The 23403-nt window shown below is 34.5% G+C and overlaps 1 protein-coding gene and 1 non-coding gene across 3 annotated transcripts in view; one reads left to right on the top strand and one right to left on the bottom strand.

Moving 5' to 3' along the window:
* Positions 1 to 23403, bottom strand: part of LOC118186523 (uncharacterized) — a 512903-nt gene that overhangs the window by 17709 nt on the left and 471791 nt on the right. The gene's annotated exons all lie outside the window — the stretch shown is intronic.
* Positions 3250 to 3323, top strand: TRNAI-GAU (transfer RNA isoleucine (anticodon GAU)). Its single transcript has one exon. It is a non-coding gene; the product is annotated as a tRNA-Ile (tRNA).

Genomic DNA, 23403 nt, shown 5'->3' with positions numbered 1-23403 from the left:
TATTCCTTTTGAGAGTATTTTTATACCCTCTGGAAAGGCGGAGCTTCCAAGAAATGACGTCAGCCTCGTCAGCCAATCCAGTTCGCTTTAAATATCTCGAGAACATTCTAAAACTGTACGTGTAGAAAATGCGGGAAAAACAACTTGACTACGGGGCTGTGGATTTAATTCCACGTACTTTCAAATAAGAGAACGTCGCCATTAAAAATGAAAAGAACATACAGTTAGAATTTTAAGTGTATTCTTGATTATGGAATTGTATTATTACATATATATATATATATATATATATATATATATATATATATATATATATATATATATATCTGTATACACGTATATAATAAAAATAAATATTTGGAGCTAACAATAACATAGTCGACATGAAGCATCCCAAGGTTAGACGAAGTTAACTGTAAATGTGACTCAAATATAAGTAGAATACATCTGCTTATGTAAATTGCCTACGTAAAAAACCCCGGAAGTACATGGCATCAAATGTGCGTAAAAGCATGCAGTCAGAGTGTTAATTCACAAAGTATCTCAGAATACTTGTCCTCTGCTGTGGATGTGATCAATGATATGTTAGCAATGCGATATCTAAGTTTACAGTGCGTATAAGAAACCAGTCATTTCGAAAGCTAACACAACGTTGTCTTAATTAAACGCAAACTGTCATAAAATATCCAGATTTAATTTGTAAGTTATATAAATGAATACCTTTCCTGAAGTATTTCCTGATGCCTGAAGTATTTCCTGATGAAATGAAAATCTGTTGCAAACTGTCATAAAATATCCAGATTTAATTTGTAAGTTATATAAATGAATACCTTTTCTGAAGTATTTCCTGATGAAATGAAAATATGTTGAATTTCGAATGCTTTCAAATTCTTTAATTTTTTTAATTAAACTTTAAAATATTGATTTATGTGTAATTGTAAATGTCGTCATCTAAATGAAAATGATACATCTAAATGACGTATATTCGTCATCTAAATAAAAAATTCAATAATAACAGGTGAAATGCATATTTACAATGTGCATTCATTCTTGATTTTAAATATCTTCCAAAGAAATTTTTCAAATGTGAAAATATCCATATCCTTTAGTTTTAAACGATTTATAAGTAATCCAAATCTTTTAGTTTTAAATGATTTATAAGTAATGTCTGGATTTACAGACAATTTTAAGCAGACAGATCAATTTAGATAGATCAAATTAGACAGATCAAATTAGAGAGATAGGAAAAGCGTGATTGAATTGTTAGATTCTAAGTTCTTAATTCATTAACCTAAATTTTTCTGTGTCATTTCATCGAAATATTACTTAAATTACTGATATAAGTCTAACCCAAACTTATATCAGTAATTTAAGTAATATTATCTAACCAAATTGATCAGTTTGCTGCACGTAAAAATAGTCTTTGAAGGAAACCGCAAAATACTCTTCTAAAATGCGAATTCAAGCTCTTAGTCTTATTTGCGTAAGATAATCTGATAAAAAGTATCAACTTTTTTTTAAACTAACACGTGGTTTATTTAGTAATATCTGTATAAAATAAGCGTTTAAATAGCAGCTGGAAGAGAAATTTCTAAACAGAATTATAGATATTTCTAAGGCATATTTTTCAAATCGTAAACTTGAAAAGTGGAGAGTTGAAATGTCCTCAGAACAACTTTTGGGCATGTACTATAAATTACAAGAATAAAACAATTTACTGCTGACCATTAAAATTGCAACACCAGAAAGGAATGATCTGACGAACGTCAAAATCACATGAAATGAAGAAGAGTTTAGGATATGGAAATGATTAGTATTTCAGCGCATTTATACAACGCAGAAGGGAGAAACGACATCAGAACCACTGCATAAAAGAAAAGTTGTATAGAGAATTTCTCATTTGGAAAGCGATTTGTAAGATCAGAGTTTGCTCAAAATATCGTGTTATGCGTCGAATAAAAAGAAGAAATGCTTACTAGCAAGTGTCAGAGTTCGATAGAGGCAGGATCGTTGCCTATCGAGAGTGTGGATTATCATTCCATGATATCGCCCGTCGCACTGGTTGACATCCAACCACTGTCATGCGAATATAGAATCATACAGGATCTCAACAACCTGTCATGAATAAGTTTCTAGAGGACAGACATATTGTGAGGTCAGCTCTGCAAAAACGTGTACAACCATATCATGGACCATTAGTCACGAAATGGGCATGTTTGTAGCACGCCCAGTATACGCTCTTAGGGTGCGTCGAAGTTTGCAGCAGCAAGACTCAACAATGCAACCATTAATTGGGCTTCCCTTGACAATGCTGCATACAGAGAGATGGAGACTCTGGTGCCCTGAACGACAAAGCTGGATACAGGAGTGGCACAGAAAAATAGGTGAATAAGAAACTTGTTACAAAATTTGTACAAGAGTGGCATAATGTCGTCTTTTCAGACGAATCCGGTTCTGTATGCAATATTCTGATGGCCGTATGCGTTTCTGGAGTCTCTAAGGAGACAGAGACCACACATCACCGGCTTGCATTCGATATCGGCTTAGGGACCCTGCACCTGGTGTGATGGTTTGGGCAGCTATTGGGTACATGACACGCATATCTCTAGTTCGGATCGACAGTAATTTGAACGCAGATCGGTATATTTCTGACATCTTACGTCCAGTGGTTGTTCCCTATTTTCGAGACCTGCCAAACGCAATTTTTCACCAAGATAATGCAAGATCAAATGTTGTACGTCGTGTTCTGCCATTTCTCGATACACAGGGTATTCGACTGCTGCCCTGGCCTGCACGGTTTCCAAATCTGTCAACTATTGAAAACATCTGGTCATAGGTTGCGGAGAGACTGACCCGCTAAACCTCTCCAGCTAATACGGTCAATGAAGTGTGGTATAGACCTGAAGCAGCATGGAAATGTGTTGCCCGTTTCTGTCATCCAAGTCCAGTTCGACTCCATGCCTAACAGGTTAAGGACCGTTTTAGCTGCCAGGGCTGGCAGATGTTTCTATTAATTTTGCACTCCTCTAAACTTACAAATTTGATCATTTTGTCTTCATGCCATACTGCATACAAGCAATAAATATAATTTTTTACTTCCTTTCCTTTCGTGGTGTTGTAATTTTACTGGGCAACAGTGTATAATAACTAAAAATTATTTTTTCAGTTCATTACACCAAAGAACTAACTAAAAGAAGAGGAAGAAGGAAGCGTTAATTTTATAAGGTATTTCTCCCGCCTTCCTAGCGTGCCTTCGTGGTGTAGTGGTTCTGCACGCTGGGCCGATATTCCAGAGGTCCGTGGTTCGATTCCCGGCGAAGGCGTTGCTAATTTTTCAGCTTGCCTGCCGCTAAAAAATACCTAATGTCTCTACAAGTTTATAATTATAAACTCACACAAGATAAAATTTCATATGCTAACAATACAGTATCAATAAGCGAAAACGATGAGTTAAAACTACTCTCTAACTCTGGAAATTATAAAATTTAAATCAGACTGAAAAAAAGGCACGGATAGGAAAAGATTATTCGATGTGTTAAAATTAAGTATTCAACTTTTTTTTTGTGATGGATTTTATTAATATTCTTGAGGCATTTAAAGTAAGAAATTTAGGTATCATCCGTTTTAAAGTTTCTTGATGTAAAATTTCTAATTTAAGTGCATAATATAAAACAACGGAGCCAGCTGAGAAAAAGTAAGGGCTAATCGGCTATCACAATGACTTAAGATTTTTATTTCAGCTTGGAGCCAAATAATTACAAACCATAATAAATGTACACAAAATAAAATTACACAGCAGGGATCTAATGTCATCCAGGAACTGTCGTCAAAATGAAATCATCAGAGTTGTATTCTTAATATATATATAATGTATAATAATAACACATTATACACACATATATAAATGAATAATATGAGTATATAAGTAGTTAACGTTTAACATCATCTATGTGTGTTCAATGAAACCTACGCAAGTATGTTATAGCACTAAGGAAATAAAAAAAAATGAGATAGAGAGAGAAATAGGAAAAAAAAAAAAATAAAGAAATGGCAAAAATTAAAAAATATTTTAACAAAAACTAAATAAAAATCAAAATTTAAAAGTGTAAAATCTAAATTCAGATGAAATTCCGATAAGCGAAATAGTAACATTATTCAGTAAGACTTCAGAAAGAATAATTGGTCAAGATACACTGAAGAATGCATTGCACGGATTCTCCAGAAGTTCCGTTTTCAAGTCATTTTCTCGCCTATCAATAAAATCCACGGTTCGATTCTTAAAGATTCCATTTCTGATTTTCTTGTCAATGCGGTTTAAGATATATTCGTTCAACTAAAAGAGCACTCAAGTTTTACATCAAAGAAGACTAGAATCATATGTGAGAAAAAGAGAAATAACAAATCTTCGGTGGCTAATCATAGCTAGAAATTTAATCAAAATTTTGACTATGTGTCTTCCAAGTTAGCCAAAAGCTTCTTCAGTTGGTGAGTTGGATTTCCTTGAAGCTTTTCACATTCATAAAGTGTTATATTGTTTAATTGATGACTTTAATTCCAATTTAGTCCTTCCAAACACTTTTAAAATTCTATTAACATAACTTTCCATTTTCTTATTTCTGTGAGCAAATGGCTCTACCTTCTTGTCTGCTTTTTTCTTTTGCTTTTGGTATAAATTCTTTCTTTGCTTCTGTTGAAGAAAGACCTCTACCTGATAGCCCTTGAAATTCATAAAGTCATAATTAAAATCTAAGCCAAACAAAACGTTTTTTATTTGCCTAATTTGATTCATATAGGGCTTTTAATATTGCCTGAAGTATTCTCGTCTACTGGATCCTATCTATTCAAAGAATGCAAGGTTTATCGATTTGTCGTGCCTATCACAGTTCCTCGACAATAGCGCTCCAACAAATTGCAGGAATTTCGCCGTAGTTCAAAAAGAGGCTGAACTAGGAAAAGTTAATGGATTGGCACAGTCATCCAGTCGGCGAGGCAGTACTTTTCATCAGTCAGATTATGAATCAGTTGTATCTAACAATTTCTATCATCCGACCACCTTCAGCTTAATGAACAACATTAAAATAACTGCCAAGTGGCATCAAAATGGCGAAGTCGAGCTTTATGCAGATTATTTAAAGGCTGACAGAAAGTAGCTTCTGCCATCTACACGAATAACAAATCACGCGCATATGAGAAGAAAAGACTGAATTCAGAACAAACCTATTTTTCAAACTGAATTAATAGGAATTAGAGAAGTATTAGATTGCGTTGTACATTTCTAACAAATGCACATGGTTATATTCGGAGATTAAGCAACCAGCTTAGCATCTATTGCAAGGCAACACTATCGCCGCCAGTTAATACATCATATTAAAATCTAAGCCTACGTTTCTTCTTACTACAGCATTAGCTAGTAGGCCACATGTTCAACGAGTTCAAGCACTCGATATAGATACACTCGGCAATGAAGTTGCAGACACTCTAGCAAAGCAGACAGCAGATGATGCATCTCAAACAATACTACCCACATTGCTTAGAGAATCACACATAAAGCATATTACATAAAAGAAACTAATCGAATTGTGGCAAGAACTCTGGTCTTACAAGCTCAGGTCTGACGTGGAACGCACGTTTCCAAAAGTGAAGTCCCAAAAATCCAATGCAGGCTAGTATCTCACTGGTCATGGACCGTTTCAAATATGCTTGTGCAGATTTTTGACCAAGAGAAATGTATTAATGTGGTAGAGAAGGAGCTCCTGGCACATAATCTTTGGATGGGCTAAAAAAACACCTGGCACTTAAAAATGTCAGCACTTTGCGCTTTGTCGATCTGGGCACAGGAGAGTGCTAGACAACATTCACAGCATTGCTTGACATTCTTCAGAGTAGAACCAGAAACATTTTGATAATATGAAGCCTAACTCATATGTTCAGAACATTTATTAGCTGCACTTCTATAATTTCAAACAATTGAACTCAGGAGAGTTCAATAATAATTAGTTAACGCACTGAAGCATGTTCAGTAATGATGAATTCAATAAAAAGTGTTCTAGTATGGTTGAAAGCAGGTAAGTGTAACTTTCAATTTGTCCAGACACCGAAATTCTTCCACAGATTGTATAGTTGATTTTTATACTTAACTGTCTCGAACTGAAATAGGATTCATATCAACTTGGGCCCTAAAACACATTTTAAATTCATAGGGAAATATAGGGACTCTTGTATGCTGTTGATTGTGCAGAGCGTTATTTTTTCAAATTCATTTGCATATACAGGAATTGTTAATTTCCGTATTTTTAAAATATTGATATACAAATATGCTCTGAACTTCCAAGCCATACCTACTTGAGGTTTGGCAGCTAGTAAATATACTCTTTGGAGATTGTAAAAATTCCTGGTTGGTTCATACCCGTGAGCAAGAGCCATCTTCATGGCGCACTACTGCTAATTTTACTATACTGTTGGATTTTGTGAGCACACACACACAAAATAACATTTTTATAGGGAATGAACTCCCTCCTTTTCGCATGCATTCGTGGTGTAACTGGAAGCATACTCGACGCGTATTTCAAGTGATCCACGATTCAAGTCCCGGCGAGGGCACTGCACATTTTTCAGGTCTTCTGTTTCAAAATAACCTAATGAGCCCACAATTGCCCCCCCCCACAGAACTAAAAAGGTAGTGGTTGATAATTCGTGGCCACTAGGATTTTGCGATTGAGTCCCTTCACCCCAGTCACCCTTTAAAAGGTAGAGTATATAGGGTATTTTCTCACTCTTTTTCGTATGCCTTTGTGGTGTAATTGGAAGCATACCCGACGCGCATTTCGACAGGTCTAGGGTGCGAGTCCCGACGAGGTCACTGTAAATATTCATCGCCGCTACGTAATTGCACAAAAATAATGAAGCTAGTTCCAGATCACTTTAACTGTCTCCTTATTGCCATGTCTTGAGAAAACTTGAGTCAGTATAAAATATGTTGAAAATTTGATATTCTTTGTTCAAGTGCAGACAACATTTTCCCTTAAATAGTTGTTATGTTAAAAAGTTAAGATTTTCAGTTATTTGGTGTCAACGTGGCAGGGAAGTTCTCAAGGTCAAATTACAGCTGGAGCCTGTATCTCCAACATTAATGGTACTCACATCTAAATTATGCGCGTAGATTTATAAATGGCTTTTTAATCACCCCATCATGAGTGCTAAGATATGCAAAACGTTAACTTAATATGCAAGGAAGCCTACACATTGGAATTCTCATCCTTTTTGAAAGTCACCGAATTCTTTCGGACACTCCTAGGAACTTCCCCAACGGGTTTTTCTTCTGCTGGTTGGACTACCGCGAAGGAAAGACTATCCGATTTACAGACAGTGCAGGCAGACAAAGCCATCTGCTGCCGTTCTTAGAAAAAACATCGTGTGGAACCAGTCTGGAGGCGCAACCCTACGCGCAACATTTTAGAAGACTATCCAAAATGTTTCAAGTATGGTTATAAGTACAGGTCAAAAAATCAGAAGGTATGTAACTAAGAGCAGGTGTAGAGTTTCCTTTAGTTCAACCAACGAATTATTCAAACTTTCGTTAACTTTCCTGAACTCCTCAACTTTCCGTCGCATTTTTTGTTCAGGATGTAAATTTAAAGTTAAGTGAAATGAGTATTTAAACGGGTGAATCTTGGAGTTTATTCAGGGCGTGTTTTCGCTGGCAAGCGTACGTTTCTTTTCTGACCTTGCTGTTACGCTGATAAGCATCCTGCCCATTTTGAATAATTATCATTCCTGTTAGGTTTGTCGAGTCAACCTAGATTCAACCTAGATTAGCCGTAACTAAAGTGCTGGACCAGCACTACTCTTTTTACATTTGTAGTTATTGTGTTACAAATGCGTTTCCCACTGCAAGTTGTCGGTGTTATTGTAAAGCACGAAGTACCTGCATTTCTGTTTATAGTTGAAATTAATAAAGGATTATTTTAACCCTTCTTCTGTGCTGGTATTACTTCACGCCTGTGCGAGAAGTCGTCAGGTTCATTAAAGAGAGATAGATCCAATACAGTAACCTTCTTTTGTCAATGTGAGCAATGAACAGTTTTCTACTTGGCGTGCAAATCAAGCAATCAAGTAATTTACTTAGCTATATAAAGCAAAAGTGGTGAAAATGTAGCGCCGTTTTCGAAGTTGTCGCTGCTTTCTGAGTCTGGTAAATATTTTAAGAAAATATTAACCTTAATGGGATACTTGTGTTTCTTTTTATTTGTTTTCCCTAAATGCTAAATTCATCGTTCGGCTCGTAAAGTCACATTAAACACAAAAATTGTGTTGTGGAGAATGAAGTAGTTTATTTTAAGGATGACAGAGAAAGATGAGAAAATAAAGATGTCCCTGTCAGCATCAATGCATTATTGCTAATGCGTGGCAAGGCTACTTACGCCAACTTTGTCAAAATTAGTCTCTGGAAGTAATGAATCTACAGATGCAGTATAAATTAATGTATTGTCGACAAAGCATTTTTTAGAAGAAAAGGTTAATGTTTCTAAGAAAGTGGTAGAAAATATAAGGAGAATAAAGAACAATTTTAAATCCCAAATTGTTGATTTGCTGTATAGGGCAAACTGTTGCGTGAGGTCGGAACTGTTGACTGTGCGCATTTAACTTATGCATACCTCATTTATCTGCTTTCCCCCGTGGATGAAATCATTATTAAACAAAACTAGTAGATGACCACCATACAGGAAACAACATCTTTGTTAGTTGTAGAGGTGACTTTGGAGTCCTTCCTGGAGCATCTTTCACTTCCAACCCCTGTTACGAAGGGGTACGATTGTCTTAGAGTATTCACCTGTCTTCCAGTCACAATTCGTTACAATAATCGCTCCTGTTTACTTCTTAAGGAATGAAAAGGGCGTACTTCCCAAAACCCTGCTTTGTTTTCATCAACAAATTCATGAGATAGCCTCTTGTTGAGCTTCTTACTTTTCTTCTGATTACTAAGCTACATAATGCAATCGAAATACATGATATAAAAAATTGCAAGGACCTAAAAGTATTGTTTGCCTCACAACCAATAAAATATTAACACCATATAGCGGCCATTTCACTTACAAGAATGCATGAAATTGTGTGTAAATTAAATTCATGCAGTGTCTGTTTTTATGATTTAATAAGAAAATATAAATATTTGAAAAAAAACAACTGCGTCGTTTTATTTAGTCTTCTACTTGTGTTTTTTCTAATGATAACATCTTAGCATGTTTAAAAGGCTTCTAACTAACTTGCAGGTGGCTCAGTGAAATCTTTCTCTGCAATCATGACTTTGTGAAACACTTTCAGAATAATGCCTTCATGGAAAAAGATTTTATTTCAGGCAGCAGAAAGCGATCTTTGGGTGGCATCAGATGGGTGTTGATGAAACCCCTTTAGTTACACTGAAAAAAAAGAAAATTTCTTTGCTTTGTTCTGTAATCTTAAGTAGCTGACATCGACTGCAAGAACGTAAGCAAAAATTTCGTTTAAAAGTCTTTCCATAAACAGGAAGTATTTCAAAGAAAGGAACTCGAAATGCCTTAATTATCCTTACCATTAGTTAAGACTTAACGGCTTTGCTTAGGAGTGATTGAAAGAATTCAGTCCTGAAGCTTCATAGACTTATTAAATATATTATATGTATTGCATTTCTCAAAATATGTTTCAAGATTAGAAGTAAAATTGTAAAGGTGGCCAATATTCCATCCACTCTTATTTCAAACAAAATTGGTGCTTTCTGTGTACTAATAACTAATAGGCATGATAGTCCCTTTAATATCAAATATATTAATAACAGGCTTTAGGAATAGAAGGCTAACTAGTCGGAACGATCATCATCGGAGGACACCGACTATTGACACCATGGTATCAGAGCGCCAAAACCAAAGATAGGTGAAGTGATATAACCATGATGTTTCAGAAGGCTTCTTTGTGTGATAAAACGCTAAGACTCAAAATAAGTATCAAAGATAAGAATAAAAATGAAAATAGAGTTTGATCTGCAGATAACCATGACGCACATATAGAAAATCTGACATCATCATCAATTGATAAAAATGAAATTATGTAAATAGGGACAGCTTGCTAACTATTGTCAATATGTTTTCGATGTTTTCTGCAGGTCTTTCATAACGGAAACTTACATTCACACTCAGCAAGACTCTCAGACACTAGAAAACGTAAAGTTTAAGTTCTGCTGAAATGTCTGCGCGTCCTCTAAAAAGTGCAACTTGTGTTCTAATTGTGTTTGTTGTTCGCCTATGTAAAAAAGTAACATTCTTTTTATTTCTTTCTGTACCATGTTTTCGAATTTCTTGAGGACATTTCTATTCTTCGCGTTAACTTATATCTATATTCTACTTCATGTTAATCTATATTCGATACGAATACGTGATAACACACAATAAAACAAGTTACTGCTGCATAATCTAGTATCAGAATTCTAACAGTGTTTCACAGACAGATATTCTACTAATGGAATACGTTCTGAAGTCTTCAGACCTTATGCATTTCTCCAGATATACTGATGTATTAATATAGTTAAGTTGTTTCTCAGTTGAAATGCTATAACACGTCTTTAATAGCAAATAAACTTCAGTTTTAAATATTTTCATTATTTTGTCTTACATACATGCATTTATTATTTGTTAACAATAGATAACATTTGAATATTAACTAATTTCAACTTTCATAATAATAATATACACGTTTGTGTATTCCTCATTTCAAAATTAGGCAAAATACTATTACCTTGACTAAATGAAATGTGATTTTTGTATGTGAGAATTCATCACCTTTGGGCTAGTAGTTCAGTCCCTCTTTCAAATCCCAGCGAACGGGCTGGTTGTATGGGAGTTTTCGTGTTTTTCCCCATATGTAACGTGTACACGAGCCAGTTTTTCTTGGAAATCCTCCAGAAAGGCATTCCTTTTCTTAGATAAGCTTTGAAATATCAAATAAACCTAAAACACGTCACCTTTGCCGGTTATATCACGCATAAGTTTAGGTTAGATACGGTTATTCGAGTAGCCAAATAAACATGACGGCTATCTGCCTATGGGGGGATGCCATCGTGGAGGCCGTTTTGAGGATAACTGACTCATATTCCGTTACAGGAGGAGAAAATCACATAAACCAAGCCAGTTCGCCGAGATTCGATCCCAGGTCGAAATACCATGGTTCAGCGATTTTACCGCTCGGTCGCTGGTGGGTTACATACTCCAGAATTATTGTGAAATACTGAAATGCATGAAAAAAGTTCAGAACTTACTAAGGACTGCTGGCTACTTTGGAGTTCACGAATGAATAGTATTTCAAGGAAACTTACTTGTGAAGAATCTCTAAATATGCTAGTTATCAACCTTGAATGAGCATCAAATATTATTACTCTTTCACGTATTTTGAGGAAACTGAATGAGATTTCTGCAGACTGTATCAACATTCATATTACGACTAGAAGTGTGAAGTTTTGTATTCAATATTCTAACTAATTTATTTACAAGAAATATTTAGGGATGTACTAAGATTATATACCAAATACAGTGTGACAAAACTAACATAAGAGCACTAGATGAATCTTTTTTCTTTCCCGAGTGTGTGGTTCTTGCTCAAAAGCATTAATTGGGAATAGCTGAGCCTATTGATCGTTTCACATTTTCAACTTCGATATGTTATCCATAGTACACCGCAGGGTATGACTATCTTACACTGTCGAGAATGAAAGAGAAAACACACTTGCATAGAAAGTTTGAATACACACACTTAGTTTCAGGCTAGTCAGCGTGCACTAACCACAATACCGTCCAGCATGTCCATCCTAGGAGAGTTTAATCTAAGGAGGAATCTAAGGAGGTTTAATCTAAGGAGGAATCTAAGGAGGTTTAATCTAAGGTCCATCCTAGGAGAGCTAATCTAGGTTTCTTTTCGCCTGTTTCCTTGCGCTGATCGTTATTCCAAAAACCGATGTACAAAATCTAGGTTTTTATTTACAGAAAAATTCTAATCAACTGTCCTTTCTGCTTTTTAATTATTTCCCTCCGGCTATATACAGACAGAAGGAAAACGTATTCAATATCCGCATAATTTTAGTTGGTATACAGGGTGGTCATGAAAATAAAACTGTCCCAATGTATGAGCATCTAGCAGCCTCTCCGCTTAACAATCGAAATGAAATTTCAGATATTATTATTTAAAAGTAAGTACTAGAGATCGTGATGATTTAAGATAACTAAGGTCTCAGTGAACAGATTTCAAAATGTCTGAATGGCAACACCCATGTTTTCCTCCGTAAATTGTTCAGCTCATTGAACGATGTCCGTTTGACGAAAATTGCCGTCTTAAGCCGTTTGCAAAGAACATCATTATAAAGGACCAATGGCAAAGCAACAGAGCAGAGGTAAAAAAACATTTTATTTCAGCTACAAATTTGTAGTGTGTACAACATTTCAAAATGGGGACATTTTCTTTTGTGGCTACCATGATCCCCCAATCTCACTCCAATGGATACAAAGTTAAAGACTTTAATAAGTAGCAAGCAACAAATAAATTTGGGGGGGGGAGGTGCTAGGGTTGCTGTAACAAATTAATTGCCAAGAGAGTCAGCTGAAATAAACAAAGTTCACTGGGGAACTTAAATCTAGGCGGCTTTATTAAATTTTAAATTAGGCGTTAAGAAAGAAATTGAGAAAAATTAAAATAGTAATAGACTAAATAGTTTATAGTTATGTAATGATTTTACCTATAAATAATTTAGTAGCTATTTCCAGCCAACACAATTTTTCTGCTACATTATTTTAATGGACTATATTACTTGGCGAATAAATACCCCTCGTATGCTATACAGTGCTTTTAGGTTAGCTTTGCACAAGAGTAAACAGCAAATACACGCACAAATACTTAACCTTTTAAACCCGGGTCATATACAATGTGTACATAGTATATGCTTGCATTCTTACGGAAACAAGCACATGCATATGCAACAGGGACCACACACATACTTACCGTTAAAGACATGGTGGTTTGTTTTATTTAATTATAGCAAAGCACACGAAGGCTATTTGCCCAAGAGGTGGAATGCCTTCGTGCAGTATTTTCTAAGGGATCCTGGCTCGTATCCAAGTTACACATGGAGGAAAATCACGAAAGCGTCCTTCCAGCCAGCCTTTTCGCCAGGATTGGAACCCCTGTTGAATTACCAGTCAAAAGACATGCTGGTAAAATTATTCAGTCAGTTTCCTGAACTGAAAGTTTACTTTTTCATATGCTTATTTACGCATGGTCTGACAGTTAATAGGCTGCTACGTAAAAAAAAATTATAATAAATAAAATAAATAAATAAATAAAAATTTTGTTTTCATTACTAAACTTTTTAACTATAGCTAGAGGATAAAACGCTGTTAGCTAACTAATTACAAAATTGTATTATTCCTTCACAGCCAGGAATTCGCCGGAATCGGGAACAAATCTCCATCATACGTCGATTAGAGAATATTACACTAGGCAACCAAAGCAGATGAAGAAGCACACAAGCAGCCAGACTTTAAACGGAAGATTTTTCCTGAATGGCGGAATCAAACCGTCCACAGACATTGGCCACTATTAAGGTTTGAAGCGATGGTGGCTTTAGGCACCTAAATAGGTGGGCCACTTTGCCTCCTATGAGAGAACGGTCAAATGTAACCATGTCTTCTACGGGACTCGAACCTAGGTCCTTTGGTATTGCAGTCGGCTCCCCTAAACACTATACTGGACGGCTCTTACACGGAAGTCGAATGTGATATTTCGGTTATGAATGGCAGCCAGCGTCTACTAAATAAGCTTAGTTACATCTCTTTCTTGTAAGGTACTCTTGACTATATTCTAGTACATATTTTAAATTAGTTCTGAAAGCATATGGGTGCGTTTAAATTGAATAAAACCTTTTTCGACTTTCAAAGACATTGAAGGAATAAGTTCATTTTCTTCTGCCCCTAAATGAAATCTATATAAAGTGAATTAAAATAAGCTGTTACTTTTTTACAGGATAAAACAACATATATCACCGTAGTACTTGTATAGGGCTTGGCTAGAGAAATTAACTTCAGAAGTTTGTCTTGAAGCTTTCCAGATAGGACTACTTTCCAATTTGAATGACCGATACATATACGCATGTGACATCTATTAAATCCATGTAGTGGCGGAATGGTAAAACCTGGCAGTTTGACCCGGATTCAAATCCCAGCAAATTGCCTGGCTGCGTGGGTGTTTTGTGATTTTCCTCATATGGAATTTTATTAAGAGTCAGTTCCCTCAAACCATCCTCCATGAAGGCATCTGTCTCCTTAAGCAGCTGACTTCAGTATGTTTTGCTGTAATCCAAATAATTCATACCATCAGTTGAAAAACTTTCTTGACGTTCAGTTCACCTAACAGTATCTCACAGTAAATTACTTCAGAGGAATTTATTGCCCTAATTAAAATGAGACTTGCATAGATTAATCTCATCAGAAAGCTTGATTCAACCACTACTTGGTGTTCTGCAACCAAAAAGAAAAACTTCTGTTTTTCTTTTGGTGTGACTTTAAAAGGTCAATACTTTCAGACACTAACGTTTCACAATCAGGCGACCTTTCTTGCAAATGAGCAAAAGTAAAAATTAGATTTTTTAAAACAAAGCATATGGATTTGGTCAGCAACAGGAGGGATTTGCTTAACATCTGCGAGGGAAACAGTAATCGACGCAGCATCACACTGATGCTACTTTCCTTCTAAAAACGCAGATGTTTGGCATCAGCGCCGGTTATCTCCAGTAACCAAGCAGTTCTCGTACACTGACATGTGTTACAAATAACATTTATTCGTAGTTTGATTTTCTTGCGGGTGTTTCACACTTAGCTGACGTAAAACTTTTATCAGTTTAAAACCTTCCGACTTCTGCAGAAAGCTTATAGATGCTCTCTTCTATTCATTAAGTCGTCTTGTTAAGACATTCCTTTTTATATTCTCCTATTCACAATAGTATTTGTCACAACGACTTTAAAAAGATAATTTTAGACATTTTGTTTCATCGAGATGTAATCTGGAAAGGTTAAATGACATCTGCTTGACTGCTTGATTTTTAATCTTTAGGTTTTCCTCTGCTATACCTCTTAGATCTTGAGAATTTCAGAATTGGATGCAAATTTATAAATCATATGACTAATTCTTGACTTTGTAAGGCCGTTAGTCTTACATTAGTTTCACCAGCTTCATCATCTGTTAAACAATATCTTGCAGCCGAATTAAATGCTGTTTGATATCTCAAGTGATATTTTGAAAAGTTCAGTCGCAAACTAATGAACAGTTTTGCAAGAAACTTAGTATGCATTTAACAAATACATCGACGACAATACTGCTCGATAATTTAGCAAATCAATGACACTGATAAGCTATACATCCAGTGACATCAATAGTTTATACATTGATGACAGTAATTTTTGCGTAAGAAAATCCATTCAGTATATTATTTCCTGTTAATAGTCAAAGTTTCAAATTTTTAATTTTAAGAAGCATTGACATTTTGCTCTTTAACGAATGAAAATCATTTAATGGCTTAGATTGAAATTTGTTTTCATCTTTTCAGAGGCAAAATGCATGGATAGATCTATAGATAGATTAGATAATAGATATAAGTAACTGAAAAGTGCTAAAATTATTTAGGGTTAAAAAAATCTTAAAAATATTTGAAATCATTGGTAAGTAAGAAAATAAAATTAAAAATATTTTACGAACAGGAAAAGAGTTCAGTGATATGGCAAATATTTTGCATACTGTAAAATTAAACACACTCAAAACATTCCGTTGAGAAAGAGCAAAATTAGTTCAACTTAGACAGTCCTAATATTAACTTAAAAGCTCTAGGTCGTTTACCGCTTGCATATGATGTTTCTTCCATTTACTTTCCACTCGTTTAAAAAATTTTAAGTTGTATATTTTTATTTACTATAATTGTTTTTTTCAGTCCAATTGTTTTTATTATGCTTTATTACTTTTGACTGTTTTAACTTGTAAAGTTGAAAATTATACAGTATAATAATAATAATGCGTTTCTAAATATTTTTGTAATTTCGCAACGTTTAATTTTATTTAAATGACTAAATTAGTAATTAAACTTGGCTTTTAGGTTTTTTTATTTGCTCAGATTTTATTTGTCAATTAGAAGTATATAAAATTAGCAGATAATAATTAAATAAAAAAAGTTTGTGTGGACACTACATGAGTTCCTTGTACGGATTATAAAACTTATACAAATTTTCTCCTGCACTTCATTGGGCCCACCAGCGGCCGAGCGCTAAAGTCACTGAACACTGGTAGTTCGGTCCGAGGTTCGAATCCCGCGGACGGGCTGGCTGCATGGGCTTTTTCGTGGTTTTCGCCATGTGCAACGTGCATACGAGCCAACTTCCCTTAGAAAGTCCTCCACGAAGGCATCCCTCCCCTTAGGCAGATAGCCCTAGTGTGCTTTGCCATAATTAAATACACCACCAGCACTTCATTTAAACTTATTTCCTCGAATAATTCTACCTTGAAAAATCGATCTCTCAAGGAAAGTTGAAAATGGTGCCAAAAATTGCAAATTTTGAAATTAAATATCCCGATCCATTTTTGTCGTAGAGGATTCAAACTTCTTATAATTCTATTTTTCCATAGCAAGTACAAAATGTTCCCAAACATACGTATAGGAACCAAGAGACCGCATGAACAGTTAGGTTTTCTTTATTTGTTGAAAATTAACCTATTTACCTCTCTCTCTATATATATTTATGCACACACGTTTTGCACTACAGATTGCCATAAAAAAGTGAGGTGGACAACTAGATGTTACAACAGTACCACATACAAAATTTCAACGTTCTACAACTAATCGTTTTGTGCTATACAAGATACATACATACATACATACATACGTACGTACGTACAAACGTATTGAAGAAAAAAAAATCCTTTTGAATCCATACAATTCGTTTTGGAAAAAAGAGCTCTTTATTCTACTCGTTATATACAGACATCACTCAAAAATTCTTCAAATGGAATCGGGAACTGTCACAATGCGCATTTCCATTGAAATCTTATGCTCGAAATTTTTCGAGACTATAATAGTTCCTTTATTTCATACGATGAAGTAAAAATGCAGTTAGACGTCTAGTAGGAAGTACATAAATAAAAAATTTAATAAAACAAAACAATTCGATTAAAAATATTGTTGAAATTTGCTATTTATTTTATTTTTAGAGAATTTTCTTAAATAAAAAAAGTTTCTTAAAAAATTTTTGGCTTGAAATGCATTTACCTTTTATTTATAGAACTTGCTTCTGATTTAAAAATCTTTCAATAGTTCTGCATTTCCTTTGGTTCGAAAATCATTTAATTATTTATTTAGCACACTGATTTTAATACACTAGTTTTTCCGATGTCGTCGAGAACTTTTTATACTATTTATTTTCGCAGTACTTTTTTTCTTAAGTTCACGACGTCGGAGAAGATTATATTTTGATGATTCATTAAAATTTAAAGAAAGAAATGTTTGCTTATTGCGCTTTTAGCGGACATTAATTAATAATTTATTTAAAAAATATTTATAATTTGGCTCTTTCTCTTGAATTATTTCTTTTCAATTATTTCAATAATTTATCACCTTTCAGATATAATTTATAAACTTCTCTCTGTTGAAAATTTTACAGCAGCTTATTGGATAAGATCAAGAAGTTTAAAAAAATTTTTTATATTTATGTTATGCTATATTGAATTGTTTTGTTTTTGTTTCAAAATTTCGTATTTGGGCTCTTAATCGTTTATATTTTTTGCTTTAATTTTTGATTTAATTGCTACCCCTTCATTAATTTCGCAGCATAAGGCTCGACATTAAAAATTTATAATCTTAATTTGAAATTTCTAAACTACATATATATTATATTTATTATAAGCTTCTTCAAAAACTAGTTATGCTTGAAAAACAGGAACATTTTTAACTGTGAAAATTATTTTAAGTTTAATGCCAGTCAATATTTTCAGGAATATGTTAAATCCTTTTCTGTATGTTAACATAATCGCTCCTTCCCTTATAGTGTAAAATTTTCTTATTGGGCCATATATTATTTAGTTTGGAACAAAATCGATGTAGCAATATTAAAGTACATGCATGAATGCAGAAATGCTTAAGAATGCGCGGATTTTGAATACGTTTTGGATATATTTCTGCTGTTTTGTTACCAAAATGTCACTGGAAAAACATAGAAAAAGCATCATTGCAAATTTAACAGATATTTTGTAGCCGAAGCAAAAACAAATCACAAATAAAAATATTCCGCTTTATGCTCCATCTTTGATTCCAACTACTTTGCATATATGACGCATGTTTTAGGGGAAGATTTTTAAAGTTATAATATTTTCGAAAATATTATTTACTAACTTTTAATAAATTTCAAACTTTTTATAGAGATTTACTAAGAAACTCGTTAGTTATTGATTTCTTGACTAACTTCAACTGGAATAAGAGTTACAGATTTTCCAGTTCTGTGAAGGTCGAGTCTTTCAACCGCCGAGATGCCAAAGCAAGTTATTAATTCGACCTCAAAAGTCAGCAATCATCTTCGCAGATTTTATACATAAGGATTAAACCCAGATTGGTGACTTTGATTGTGAGATCTGTGCTTAATTTCTGCAATATGAGTTAATACCCACTTTGCATTCACTGTTCTGTTTGGGGCTGGAAGTGGTCCATGCAGTAAAGTGTTTTATTTCTGTGTGCCGCAAAGGGTTGATGTTTATTCACGCATCACTGTTAATATCTGTGTCCGAAATGGAAAATGGAATTATACTCCTTTTACTCAGATAAAATATCTTATCCTCTGGTTAGGTTAGGTTAGGTATTTTAATTACGGCAAAGCCTCGAGGGTTATCTGCCTAAGGAGAGGGATGCCTTCATGCAGGACTTTCTAAGGGAAACTGGCTCATATACATGTTTCACATGGAGAAAACCACAAACACACACATGCAGCCAGGCCGTTCGCGGGATTCGAACTTCGGACCGAATTACCAGTGTTCAGCGACTTTAGAGATCGGCCGCTGATGGGCCCATCTTATCCTCCGAGTTACTGACCTAGCAACATCATGATGATATTTTCCAATTAACTCTTTGAGGGGCAGGAAAAGGCAATTAACTTTCTCAGTAAAACTCTTGTTTTATTTACTATATCTGGTTTTACAATGAAATTATTTGTGACAATTACACATATTTTGTCCAAGACGCGTGAAAAAAATGACCACTTCTGGCGGTTAGTGTCAGTGACCACCGCCCACAAAACACATCCCTACAAATTAGTCTCTATGGTGCTCGTGGAAACAGTTTTTCTTTTTCAAACAGAGTGCAACTTTGCATGTGCTGCTCATACTGTTCTTAGAGGCTTTTAATGGTGCTGCAGTGTGCACATCGTCGTGGTGTTGTCTTCGACGGCTGAAGCTTATTTTCTTGAAGACGAATTGCTGCATCAGCTATTGGCTTATGGTTCTCGATTACCATCTAGTGAGCTACAAGGGAACTTCAGAAACGGTCAGCCTTGAAAATCACTCACACGAGTGAGTAAGACGTTTAATAGAAAAGATGGTTACTGTAGGTAACCACAGCCCTTCAAAGACTTCAGAAAAAAAATTCAAATTTGTGATCTTGACACGCTATCGATAGTGCTTCAGCTCTGTCATCTTGATTGGAAATAAACCTAATTTAAAATTAATTTATAGTACAATTATATTTAATACGAATCTAAACTGTTTACTCACCTTTCATTTCTCTGTACATAATCACATCTTAGACTTTATGAACTTACCTGTGATGAAGCAGCTGTTTGGGTATTACTTGGGATAGGATGAGACAAATAATAAAAAATAAATTACTGCTGGATAATTAATTTAATATCAACAAATCTTTAAATTATTTTCTTGGCAACTGCTAGTAAGTACATTTGTTTCTAAAATTTAAATGATATTATTTAAACTCTAAATTTTTAAAAAATACTTTCCAGTTTCGTTTTTGCATCATTTTCCTCATTAAAACCGATAGTTGCGCCAAACATTTCTACACTGTGAGCTTTTGGTAATCACTGCACCTGGCAAAACACTCCTAACCTGAAATATATCTTCTGAATCCCATGTCGATTGCGTGTCGTTATATGAGTAAATTCATTCGTTCTGCTCTTGCGTGACTTTGAAGTTATCGAATATGGAATCATAGAAGATATAACATTGGTTGAATAAGGTCTTAAAACTACAAAGTTTGAACAAATGTTTCGAAAAGTTTAGTTATTTTTAAGTTCGTATGTATTCTCATTTATAATCATTTAATATCTCAAAAAGCTTTGTCTCAGTATTAAACACTTAGTACTAAAGAATATATTTAAGATATAAATAGCTTGTAGAAACATAATATTTTATTTTGACGAAAACTAAAGAATATACATTGCGTACATTTCAATAAAGTTTGGTAGCCACAAAATATTAAAATTTGATTTCTTTCATAGCACAACGATGTTACTACAAACAATACATCAGGTTTCATTATTTCTATAACTTCCAAATTATGGATCGTGCATGTTCTCCATGTAACGTAAAAAACAAAAGCTTAAAATTTTAAATCCACGCGTGGGAATTTTCTTACGACGCATCGTACAGAAGATGGGGTTTCTATTATTAAAAGGGCGAGTTTACTGCAAAAGTATTTTATATTTTAGAATTTGCAAATTGCTTATCAATTGTTTATGCGCTATGTGCGTTTCGGAAATAATGTGATAAATATCTGCCAAAACACCACAGGATACTGAGATACCATCGCAGATTACTATCTACAAAGTATCTACAGGCGTCTTCTGCTCAATTTCGCAGCAAATGTGCAAGGCCTTTTGTTTCTTAGAGGATGTTACGATGAATATGTCGTATCTTGATATGCTGCAGCTGTGGTTATTTTCCCAAATGAGAAAAAATTCAAACTGATATTCCAGTAACATGGAGTTTCATCTCATTCGCACAGTGAGATTAAAATCATTCGTTACATGGAAATGAGCATCCATGTCGCTGGATTGGTCGATATAGGGAAAATGACAAAAATCACTCAGCACTCTTCAGATGACTACTGAGATCTCCTTGACTGGTTGATCAGTAATTTTTGCTCTATGCAAATATATTAAAGGGAATTTACATGTACCCCGCTGCCAGTAATATGAGAGAAACTTCGCAAACACTTACGGTTGCTTTGATGACCATCAGCATAGAAATATTACGACATGTAGGAGCACAACTAAAATACCGTCTGGACGTGAGTCTGGTAACAAGGGAAGCATGCTTAAAACGTTTAATAATATTACGACCAAAATTTGAAAGATTTTACCCCATTTACCCTATAGTATTCATTTTTTTTTTATTTGAAAAATTTTACGAAATACGACGTTTTGAAACCCAATGAATTATTTGTAGTAAACCTTTACAATAAATGAATTAAAATTAGTTTTAAATATCTAATTTCATTAATATATCAATACTTCAGTAGTTAATATATGAATATTTCAGTTAATATGCAACGAATAGGAAAATCAGCAAGAAATCTACAGTGTTACTATTTTATATTTCTCCTCCATTGGTCTTCTATTCTAAAAATAATGTATGAGAGCAGACGACTGTGGCAAAGCATATAAAAATATCTTTCTGCAAAAAAAAAAAAAAAAAAAAAAAAGTCGAAAGTACATTTTGCAAGAAAGAAAACTCTTTATAGATGCATAATCGTATTTATTCTCTCTACTGTCGAGTTCTGATAATCCCAATCAACTTTATATAATTATCGATTCATTTGGTACTTGCGTATACTCCCATCGACCGTCAAAGTTTACTGCTATCGAACCATGAAAGTTGGCGGAGAACCCACCAAAACTGCGGTAACAATTCCTGGGACTTCTGAAGAAACTAGCTTGTGTTTATTTAATAGACAATCAGTATTCTCCCCGATTTGGTTTTTGGGTACTTACGTACTATGACGATCACCTTGGCAACATTTGCCGATAAAAATCTTCATTGGCGTTTTTGGTTTATGTTTATCAATTCTGTTAAAAATAAAAGCCCTAATTATAAAAGAACATAACTTAAAAACCCAAAATCCCGTTTATATATATAAAACTATATATTAAATACGAATTAAAAAATTTTAATTAACTTACTTAAAACTAGTTAAAAGGAAACGTTGAAGTTAATGGTGAGGAAAAGTGGCGGGAAATAGCTTTCAAAATAGCATCGAAAGGAGTTTCCTGTTTTTGGGCCAAATAAATTCAGCTAAATAGGTATCCCAATGATGGAGCTAAATAGGTATCCCAATCCCATTTTTCCGCGTTGTCGCTTTTTCCTCCATTTTGAGGAACCCCACACCCTCTCAACGTGTTGAGTAAGAGTTTGCGTAGATGGAGCAACAAAATTGTATCGATGATTCACCTTAAAATGTTCAAAACCGGTAGTAACGAGCTCCTCTGTTTGATATCAAGGCCGAGAATCTGACATTATTGTTGAGCCTTCAGCAATATTATTTTGGATTTCATGCATTAATGTTGTTGCCACCGGTCTGGCACTCTGACTAGAATTTTTGTTTTGTTTGTTTGTTTATTCTTTCGACTCGTAAAAAGGCTTTCCGTCAATTTCGACAATAATTCCGGGCCCTCCAATTTTAATATTTCCATTATCCTCCAAATCCTTCACACACACTTCACGCATATAATTATTTCAATCAATAACAGTCTTATCGGACAAATCCAACTGATGTTTGTACCATTTAATGGACGACTGTTCGTATGCCCAAAAGTAAACAAATCTAACAGCTTTTAAAAATTCAATAAGTCTGTTTTCAAACCACGTACCAGTTTGGACACCAAACTTTTGTTGACAATTTTTGGCATTGCATCTCCATAAAATCCTGAATTATAAAACTTCATATCATGGTCGTTTTCACTAACGCGTTCTTTGGGTAAAATTCCAGACTCTTTGAAAAATTCTTCTGCTTCTTCTTCATTTGAAGGAAGTTGGAAAATGTTGATATCCGTTGGGAAAAAATAATCACAAAATGTTTCACGTGTTTAACCTAAACGTAATGATCCGCGTAAATGTGTGAAAAAAAAAAGGTGTGATAATAGCAAATGCGGGATAATACTCTTTATTTTAGGACCCTCTATAACCTATATTAGGGTTAACCTGTATAACTTGCAAGGGTCGGCAGTTTTGGCGAGATGTCTAGGTAGTCGTCATAGTACGTTAGTATCGTTTTTTCCCTTCGTAAAAAGGCTTTCGTCGATTTCCATTATTTTTTGTTAAGCTTTCCAATTATACCGTAAGCTCTGTGTAGAATGCTAT

The sequence above is a fragment of the Stegodyphus dumicola genome, chromosome X1, assembly GCF_044657685.1.
Source record: "Stegodyphus dumicola isolate Sdum_Otavi_A_Nest chromosome X1, ASM4465768v1".
Lineage (NCBI taxonomy): Eukaryota > Metazoa > Arthropoda > Arachnida > Araneae > Eresidae > Stegodyphus > Stegodyphus dumicola.
Note: the sequence above shows the minus strand (reverse complement) of the source record. Positions and strands in the feature narration are given on the sequence as shown.